At 35.7% G+C, this 11,284-nt stretch overlaps 1 long non-coding RNA gene across 1 annotated transcript; it reads right to left on the bottom strand.

The window, feature by feature from the left end:
- Window positions 1–2,402: 2,402 nt before the first annotated feature.
- LOC140162367 (uncharacterized) lies at window positions 2,403–10,329 on the bottom strand. The gene is made up of 4 exons (XR_011860256.1): window positions 10,293–10,329; window positions 8,176–8,475; window positions 2,737–2,826; window positions 2,403–2,501 (listed from the first exon to the last, which is right to left on the bottom strand). It is a non-coding gene; the product is annotated as an uncharacterized lncRNA (long non-coding RNA).
- Between the last annotated feature and the right edge of the window lie 955 nt (window positions 10,330–11,284).

Below are 11,284 nucleotides of genomic sequence, written 5' to 3'. Positions count from 1 at the left end.
ATGACTCAGTTTTACATGCCATCAAACAACCGTGGGTTTACCTCCTCGTTCACAATTCTTAAACAAATAGTTTCTGAGTTGGATGGATTGATAGGTGAAGTCAGACGTAAACTAATAATATGTTTCATCTCTGGCTCCGATTATACGTGTAAACCCGGCAACTTATTTGTTATGAGAAAACAAACACATTTGGACGCAAACCCGCAGCGGAACTTGGCATAGGTTTGCATTAGTACTAATAGCAAAACCGCGGCCTTAGTTTGTAATTTTATTGCTATGTTTCACAAGAAGGTCATTGAGTAAGGCTTAACTATTAATTTTCAGTTAAATTTCATTTAATATTGAATACGAAATGACCCGTATTTATGTAAACGGAGGGCATAATATTTGCTGAATTCGGACAAGGCGACTTTAATGTACACCTACGCTCGTTTTCAGTTCAGTTCAGTTCAGTTCATTTATTATCATGTAATTCAAGGCCACAGGCCCACAATACAATATATTTAGTACATAATACAAACAAAACATCAATAACATAATTTAATTAGATCGAATCTCTAATTTTTATTGCATAAAAAACATATTTAGATAAACATTGTAAATCATGATCACTTTCGGTGCTCATTAGTGAAATACATTTGGCTTTATTTGGTGCATTTATAGACCATGATGGTAACATTTCAGATCTTATATCTACAAAAAACGGACATGGCATAATAAAATGATACTCATTTTCAATGATTGCGGTGTTACAAAGTGAGCAAATACGATCGTAATAATCAATATCTTCCCTTCGACCCATTTCGACCTTCAACGTGTGATTTGAACATCTAAGTCTAGAAAGAGACTTACGATAACGATAATCACAAATTTCAAGCAAATATTTTTCTGTGTCAACAATGTTTTAAAATATATGTTCTTAACTTGGGAGTATTACACACATCAGCAAACCATTCTTCGGACGCAATATCACACAATTGTCTTGAAATTGATTGTGCACATAAACATTTCCACACAGCCCACATCTTGTGTTATCCATACATATCCAAATCCAAGACGAAAATCATGTTTTTAACAAGGGTAGCCCAAGTGGTGACATTTTGATCTAAATCATACAAACAGTAGCCCACCTTTATTATTACGTGATAGTGATACTGTCAAAAGAGTATTTCAATAATAAGTCTTCACAAAAGGTAACGCAGCCGTTGGAAAATACGATCATGGCTTCAGAACTTTAAATCGTATTCAAAATATTTTAACATAGAAAAAACGATATTTAATTTGCGCGCATTTTGATACATTTTTGTCCAATGTCGTTCTATATTACCAACACAGTGGTTTTTTTTTAAAGAAAATACCCGAATTTATAAGGTTCATTTATTTGTATTGACTTGAATTTAGCGCGAAGATTAGTTTACATGCCACAATCTTTTCATAATAAACATTGATCGCTGTAAGCTTTTAAATTCGGGTATTTTTTTTATTATTTAAGGGATGTGGTATGAATGTTTGGACAGTATTTATTGTGGGACATAATTAGAGCACATAAGACATATCGAATTGCATTCTGAATACGAAGAATGACCTTATGATACCAAATAATTTTGATTTTTGAAATTCGCAATGTAATACACATTTTATGGCAAATGATTAAAAATTGATATTTTTGATATTTAACAGTACTCGAAGTAAACTTTATAAATCTGATGATTTATACTTAAAGTGTATGTAGGTGGGATGAAAAGCCGACGATCAATTGAAAATTTCAACCTTTCGTATTGAAGATATGGATTTTTTTTACAAAAACAAAAAAAAAATTAGGGGGAAAAAATCCATATCTTCAATATGAAAGGTCAAAATTTTCAATTGATCGTCGGCTTATCTTCCCAGCTACATACACTTTAAGAATATATCATTAGATTTATAAAATTTACTTCGAGGACTGTTATATATCAAAATGTGAAAACTATCAAATTTTAATAATTTGTCATAAAATTTGTCGTAAATGCAAATCAGTCCAAATAGTCTAAAAAGTAGATTTATCGTGAATTTCAAAAAATGAAAATTATTTGATATCAGAAAGACATTCTTCGTATTCAGAATGCAATTTGATATGTCTGATGTGCTCTCATGTCCCACAAAAATACTGTCGAAACGCTTAAAACGTTCATTCCAGATCCCTTAAAAAACACCATTGTGTTGTTAATATTGAATGAAATTGGACGAATGGGGTATCAAAATGCGCGTAAATAAACCATCGTTCTTTTTATATTAAAATTTTGCGAATACTGTACGATGAATAATTCTAAAGCTGTATGCGTATTTGGAACGGCTTCATTACTTTTTGTGAAGACGTTATATATTTTTGAGTAAATCCAACGGAGCAACAATCCCCTGATTTAAAATCAGGGGATTGTTGCTCCGTTGATTCTTTGAATCGTGCAAATCAGATGGAAGTGGTATAGAACTGACGACAGCTGCAGCATCCAATCCTCTTTTTCCTAGATGTACAAAATAATTATTTTAAAATAAAACAAAATAATATAAGTAAGTAAGTAAAAGTGGCTTAGATACGTGTCACATCAAACAGTTACTTAATGAAAAAGAAAATAACAGATATACGTAGGAAATGTTATTCAAAATATAAATACGGTGATATACGACGTATATAATTCAGCTACACGCATTACTGTTAATCTTTGAACAGATGAGATAGAATTACAACTATTTTCGTACCTTTTTAGTATACCACTGCGGCAATTGACGAAATGACCGCCACTGCAACTACAAAATTTACATGAATAGTTGCAGTAGCACCTGCGGATACTAAATAAATAAAAGGAATGTATTACCAAAAGTCCCAAACATACATAATATGCACTATCAAAGGAATCAAAAGTATTATGTCGATGAATATTTACCCGGTAAACGTAATATAGCGAAACTTATACTACATTTACCTGCAATAAACCCCTCAAATAAAGAATGTCCGCAGTTATGAGCCTGTCCTACACCAAAACCTGATCTTGTTAGCTCCAATTTGATACCAAATTGTCAATCAAATCAAATTGCTTTAACAAGATCGGATTTTGGTATAGGGCGGTCTTTCTTTATTTTACATTTACAGGCATTTGAGGTATTGACAGGTATTTGAGGAGTTTATATACTTTTCTTATATTATGTTGAAAATGAAGACTTCATACTTTCCGTAAATAAACATACTGTTATTTTCTGTCACTTTTATCTACCAAACTAAGTCTAAACCCAACAGTTACTCATAATATGTTCACAAAGAAATGTAGTCTTTCCAAGTAGGCAGCCTTAAATTAATTTGGTGTCTGAAAGAGTTAAGACCAGATGTTTCTTTGGTACCGCTGGAGTCGGCATAACATGTACGTTTATAATATCCCTATAATGCCTCCAGTCTTTAACGCTGGGGCTTCGAGTAAAAGGTCCGAATTCTACATACTGCAGTTACTGTCCGTTTTCCTATACACAATACACAGAGCTCTAACAATTGACGCGTGACCTCTACAAGCAGTGTATGTTAGAAGTATAGGCAATTGCTTAGTTAACGTCACTGTGTGAAAAATAACCGGCCAATATTTAAAGTATTCTCTGAAATTCTAGAAAATATAGCTTTGTAACATGTCCTAAATTTTTAGCTAATTTAGGTGTTTGGAAGTATTCGCACTTTTGTGTTTTAGGAAGGATATGTAAACGACAGATAACACCAAAAAATATGGAGAAATTATTTCCTAACCGTGTTAAGTCTGCAAACCATTATGCTTCTCATTTTCAAGAACGCTGGTTAACAATAAGCAGACTATTGTCTCATTTCGTAAACAAAAGCCCACACAGTATTGTTATATGCGTTCGCTTTATAATCGTTCACCCAACTGAAACTATAATACCAGCTCATAGCTCATTGCACAAGTTAAACAGAAACATGTGTAGTGTGGATTTAACCAGAGAAGATCTGATTTAATCAGTTGAGCTGTTTTCAATGAGTGTTATCTTGGTTTAATAGCTTTTATTGGGGTTTAAGTTCTACTGTAGACATGACTGCGTCATGACACAGGGTAAACTTAGATTCATAGATCATCTGATTCCATAGAGCAAAAGGAAATGTTTGATGCACTAAGAAAGATATAAGTACATGAAGGATACATCTGCTTAAGACATACACAGACGCAGGCGGCATAGGACACGCAACACGGACGTACGAGGCTGGCGAAGATACAGGGCTGACAGCCCCATTCACAATACACGGTTAGCGATTATAAATGGACAATTAACATACTTGCAGTGGGGTACTTTGCAGAACCCCAACGGTTTTAGAGTAAGATAATTTTGCTTTGACACCACATAACAAATTTAGAATTGTTTGTGAAGATTTCATGATTATGTGTTAATCCAATGGCGACGTCAAAATAGCGATATCGCATCCACCATCATCTGCACAGACGCAAGAATACATATATAGACATTGATGTATCTAAAGAGCTGAAGATAGAAAACGGAGTTAATTGATTAGTTTACCATGTTTACAGGATAATGCACACAAGACCAACCGAATTATGACAAACTTTGCAACTGACAGCAGGAACAATCATAATAGCAAATTAAATTACCAAATCGAAAGAGTCGATAATTATAATAGATCACGGTTGTTTGATGGCATGTAAAACTGTTCCATTTTAAAGAAAATTTGAACAATGATGGCGCTATTTATCTTTGCATCATACAAGGGTTAGATACTTGTAAAATAGTATTAGAACATCAAAAATAGGAAATAAATTTTCAAAAAAATATTAAAAAAACCTTTTTATCATGAAATGTAAGGAATAACTCTTATTAAAGGGGCATTTCGTGATCCACAGCCTCATCCCCCACTTTCCCAAAAAAGTTGAGATTTTACACCACTGGATACCGGGCTACATAATGTTTATGTTATATTTCTTGCAGATTAATTCGTTTAGCAAAAATATCGTTAATTTGAATTTCGTTCTGGTGCACCAGAACGAAATTACAACACATTGTCTATGGAGCAGTGTAATACACATAATCATGCATAACTCGCAAACGCAAAATCGGAATCAACTGAAATTTTGAAAATAAGCTTTTTTTTTGTATATCTACTGAAAAATGTCATAAAAAGAGGATGCTAGGATCACAAAATCCTCCTTTAATTGGCTAATTTAAATTTAAAAGATATGTAAATAGCGCCCTCAATTTGCACGTAAATGTGCAGTTTATATAATAAAAATGACAAAAAAGCAGAAAAATAATTTGATATAGAAAAGAAAATCTATATTAAAAACATCTAAAACTTCTTTGCGAATAGTAGTGTGATACCTGTTGGTATTCAGTACGACGGCAACTTCGTGACCTCTTTTGTTCGATAGAAAATTTTTACGGGTTGGTGAACACGGGTTACGTAACTAAATGTTGAAAATTTGGCCGGCAAACATGTTTTAGCGAAATAGCTCCAGAAATGGGAGACACGGGTCGTCTTTTGCTTAAATTGTGTACCATGATCACGGATAAGGTACCGAACATTTGTGCAAAGAACAAAAAACGAGTAAAAGTTGAATAATATTGAAAATAAAGAAGCTTGAACATGTCCAAAGTGGCCGGGAAAATGAGAAAAAGTACATGTCACGATCACCAAAATGGTTATATCTACAACTATGAGCAAACGCCGGTCTTATGCTTTTCTGTAATGATAGATATTAACTAACTTGAGCTTGTATTAAATTTTCAGCGAAAATGATTGGTGGAACAATCGAGTCGTAGGTTGGAAAGTTACTCTCAAAACGGCCCGTGTCTCAATCGTGCGTGTCCCGTTAGTGACAAGTGTCACTAGCAAAATAGCAGCCGGCCTTGTCATTATATCGAATAATAATCGTCAGAATCGTCAATTTGACTCCAGTGATATTTCTTTATTCAAGTAAAATACTGCATTGACTTACAAAATATTGAAGTCAATATAAAAAGTAATATCACCTCGTTTGACTGAACTTAAAAGCAGTTTAAAAAATATTATTGTTGATCGAGTCCCTGAATGAGAAATAAGATTGCAAAAGATACGAGTATGTTACAGCAGGTTGAGATGGTCTAGCGGTTGACGCCGTGGTTTGAAGTGCGAGAGGTTGAAGGTTCGAATCCTACAGCATTTCGATTTTTTTTCTCTCTTGTTCTGTTAGGCCTATGGTGTAGGCCCGTCAGTATTATGATCAATTAAAAATATTTCTATGCAACACGTTTGCAATGTTTTTCTTTATGCGTAGGCCTACATATTAAAAAATAAGATAGCGTCAGCCATAATTTACGAATTTCAAACCTGATATTTTGGCATAATATTATTTGTAATTTTTACACCGTTCTTACACCATACCCAGACATACACATAATTGGAATCAGCGTTTCGTTGTCTAGAGTAACTTTAATTATCTTCAATAGAACACCACAAGCGGTCAAGATAAAAAAATGCTTTCTTTCATTTTACCTCATTATTTCTGCTTCAAATGATCAGAAACCCTTCCTGAAAGTTGTTTACTAATATCATAAATATTTTCAACAAAAAAACCCCGCTATGGTAGGGTTCGAACTTCCAACCTCACGCACTTCAGGCACGGACTTAGCCACTAGACCATCACAACCTGCTAACGTATTCTCGTACCTTTTGCAATGTTATTTCTAATTCAGTGTCTCGTTCAACAATAATCTTTTATAAACTGTTTGTAAGTTCAGTCAAATGGCTTGAAATTACGTTTTATATTGACTTGGATATTTTGTAAGACAGGGCAGTATTTTGTATGAATAAATAAATATCACTGTAGTCAACTGGACGATCCTGACAATTATTAATCGATTATATGGACAAGGCCGGCTGTTAATTTTCCTGCTGACACTGGTCACTTATGGTCACGCACGACTGCGAGGGGAAGCCGTTTTGAAAGCAACTTTCCAACCTACGACTCGATTGTTCCACCAATCATTTTCGCTGAAAATTTAATACAAGCTCAAGTTAGCTAATATCTATCATTACAGAAAAGCATACGACCGGCGTTGGCGCATAGTTGCAGATATAACCATTTTGGTGATCGTGACATGCATTTTTTCTCATTTTTAGGCTACTTCGCGCACAATAAACATTCATTTTCTCCACAATAATTGGACTTTTACACGTGACTGTTTGCCTTATACTCATGTTTCATATCTTATCTATGGGCTCAATATGGAAATGAAGGGAGAAACCACTCGTGTATTCCATGTTTTTGATGTTTTCTGAAAAACTGTATTTGCCACCTGATTTACAACATTACGTTACGTAACAGCAAAGGTCACGCCGGTAAAAATTACCGGAAGTGAGCTAAGTTGCTGTCGTACTGTATTGTCCAGGTCTAGAAAAATGGTCGCATCAAACAACTGTGAGATATCTTGGTCAGACATTGAAAATGGATACTAACACAGGTGAGGAAACCTTAATCAGAGTAAAAGCCGGATGGAGATTTTGGGGATGCACAAAGAAATTTTGACATACAAGATCATACTAATGTCATTATAGGGGAAGGATTTTCGATCAGTGTTTTCTTAACAATCATGCAAAAACATAGCCGACTACAAAGGATATGGAACAGAAATTGATAACAGTCCAGTGGGGTATGAAAAGAAAAATGCTACATCTTTCACTGCGTGACAAGGTGAGACACAGAAATAAAATGGAGATGGGCAGGACATCTGGCAAAACATAAAACAGCAGATGGCCCAAGAGACTAACAGAATGGCCACCAAGAACCGGAAAAAGGAGGAAAGGAAGACAGAGAATATGAGAGACGATGAGAAGGTGAAAGATGGAGGGATGACATCACCAGTCACTACCTACATGGAAACAACAACTTGGTCAAGAACAGTAAAAGACATAAAACAGTCAGAAAATGTTTTAAGAGGGCTTCACACAGCAGTGGGTGAAATAGCCTGATGTTCGATGACCTTGTACTCAAAACCACCAACGTATTGGATCGGTGGCATTATATAGGGAGAAAGTACATGCTATGTCGATTCCAAGATACCTTTGGTCCCATTTTCTTCAGACATGGGCCTGAGAATGTTATAATTAAAACGGCCTAAAGGTGCCTTAAGCCTATTATAACATTCTTGTCTACTCACCTTGATAAACACTATTTCTGTGAATCCCTCCACATATCTCATTTGGGTTTCCTGCACATGGTTTATTGCATTCTGTTACCGGTTTGGTTGTGCCAGGATCTCTGCTTGCTGAGCCACAATAACATTCGTGAGATAACTGTAGACCGGCATATTTCATGGGCGGAATTTGACGGTAACAGAACTGTAGGCACCACTCAATTGTCATCTCATTAGTTTGTACCCGATAATCAGGAAGGACTCGCTGATCGTAATCACCGGACACGTCTACATAACACCCAAGGTATTCGGCACCTGAAACAACTAAAAAGGCAAATTTCCATTATCATAATTATCATCATCATCATCATCATCATCATCATCATCATCATCATCATCATCATCATCATCATCATCATCATCATCATCATCATGCCAATTTGTTTGGATCCCAATTTGCACACTTTAAATAGTCTAGATACATGTTGCGAGGGCAACGAGAAGGAAAATATGCATATTTAACCGTTTCCGTGTTTCAATACTGTTTTTCTAAGGAATTATCGAGGTAAACTAGTAAAGAATTGTGTGGAGAGGTCTGAAGGTTTGGTATATAGCTCCCGGCTCCCATGTTCTTTGTATCTGTGGGTACTCATGTTCGTCGGACATTTCGCGAAAATGGGGTGATTTCTGCTGAAGAAACGCGATTCGCGAAACATACAGGGTGTAACAATAAAATTTATACAATTGCATTCTGACTTCTCAGGAAAAAACTATAAGAGTTATGGCACAAATGTTGTATGCAATACAATCAGTAATATCTTGGCTAAAAGAAGACGTTTATTTAGTTTCTTTACTAGCGTGGGTTCAAAAGTTATGTCCGATTAATTCAATCGTCCAGAAAACGTATTGGGCCAATTTTGCCATGTTTGCGCATATCAAATTTGAACCGCGTAGATATGCTTATCGTGCATTAAACATCAAGGAACCGACACAAAAGAATTACAAGTGGTGTTTTTTCATATAATTAACATGAACATAATAATAATATGATATTTCTTTAAAATCTATAAATAAAGTCGTGAAATTTCTTTCAAATTATCTTATAAATAAATTAAGTAATTTCTCATTTCCCAGAGATATCATGGGTAAAACTGAGAACAGTTTTTGCATCCATAAGTACAAAACAATAAAATTTTGAAATTAAGTTCAGCTGGGCTTCTAGCTGTTCTGGGGTGACTGTTGCCAGCATTTATGTTAATTAATTCTACATACTTCTCATATTTATTTGTAATTGTATGCCGTGATGGAAGACGTGGGTTTGGAAAATGAGTTATAAACAATCTTATGGCTTCTGCTTGACTCTATGTGCTACCAAATGTCACAACCATAAAAATACGCTCTTCCAACGTGAATTGGGGTTGAAGTTGTCACAATTTCTAATAAAATGAGGTTGCTATGTCAGTGCTTAGTTGTGACTGTCAAAAACTCAAGGAGATATTCTATTATGTAATCATTTCTACCACTTCGAATACCCCATTGTTTAAAACTACCTATCATAAGAGCACCGTCCAACTGGTCCATGGTTCAATTCTATTCAGTCACTTTTGTAACACTTAGACAAAAGTGGCCCAAGCGGTTTTAAGACTAGGTTACATAATTGGGCATATTTTCACTTGTATACCATCGAATTTATTGGAACAAAGCTTATCTGATGGCTAAAGAAATTATCTTGTTAGACATATAAATATCAAACCAAAAAATAAGCGGCATACTTGTGTCATTCTATTTTCAAAATTGTACAAATTTTATTGTTACACCCTGTACAAAAAAGCGGTATTTCTCAAAACACTTTTGCGAAGGTGTTCTTAATCTATTGATATGAAGTATTTTCGGAAACAGAAATGCGCAAACCTTACTCCGTTTGACGTACACGTTTCTGTCAAAAAGGGTCTCTTTGAAATATCGTTCGCGTTTTAACCAAATAGATGAATTATTGAAGGGAGCCAATGTCGCGAAATCGCTAAAAAGAGGGGATGTCTTTCCTTGCGAAATAAGATGCAAAAGGAGGTGTTTTCATATTTCAACGCCGTCTTACCTCTCCACATCCACCCTCACGCTGATGCAGACAAGTATATACTTACCTTGTACCTCAGTCAATGGGCTCTCTATTGCCGCGACTATTATGAGAACAAAATCAATAAGAGAAATGTTATTAACAGTAGAAAATACAAACTATAATAGTCAAGCAAAGTTTCTTAGCTTAATTTATCTCTACGCATGAGTGCTCGCACGTGTTTATGAGTACGCACGCGATCTCGCAAGTGTCTATGGGTATGTACGCACTAGTGCAAATGGTTATGGCTACAGACCACAAAATAGCTTTTCATTGACTCATTTCCCCGCTCATTGGCTCATTTCACTGCTGAGTAGATACTCATTCCTTACTCCTTGACCCTTTTCACCGCACAATTACTCAATCGGTACTCAATTTACGCATTTTGAAGCATTTGGTGGTGGTGTGTGGAGTGATTGGATACGAGCGAGTGGCGTAGATTTCTGTTTGACATTGGGGGGATGGAGTTGGAAAAATTCTTGAAGTATAGTCAATCCAGTAAACCGATGAAATATTGTGTAAAAGTCGAATAAATACGCGCGAAGCGCGCGAAAATTTGCACTTTTGGGGCTAAAATGGGCAAATATGAGGTTAATTTGGTCAGAAACCCATTATCAGGCGTCAACATTGGGGGGGGGGGATGATTGTATGATCCATCCCCCTTGCAAAATATTGGGGGGGGGGGGGTAAATCCCCATCCTCCCGGGATCTACGCCTATGCGAGCGACTGGAGCGTCGTCCCTCGCGACGTGACGTTGTTCCGTTGGGACTCATATGAAAGGTCAGAAGTCGCGTATGGGTCAAAGATCGTGTTTAAAATAATGGTTTTTTTTGGTCGAACTTTTTTGTTCGACCCGATGCATTCGCATACTATTCAGATATGCTAATTAGCCACGCCCATCTCATTAATATTCAAATATGTTTATTCGCCACGCCCACCTTATTAATATGCACACCGAAAGTGATCTTTGATCTTTCGGATGAACTGAAAGTGACCTTTGACCTCGTTATATTTGACAC

This window comes from Amphiura filiformis, chromosome 10, assembly GCF_039555335.1.
Source record: "Amphiura filiformis chromosome 10, Afil_fr2py, whole genome shotgun sequence".
In the NCBI taxonomy this organism is placed as follows: domain Eukaryota; kingdom Metazoa; phylum Echinodermata; class Ophiuroidea; order Amphilepidida; family Amphiuridae; genus Amphiura; species Amphiura filiformis.
This window is presented reverse-complemented; position numbering and strand designations above follow the sequence as displayed.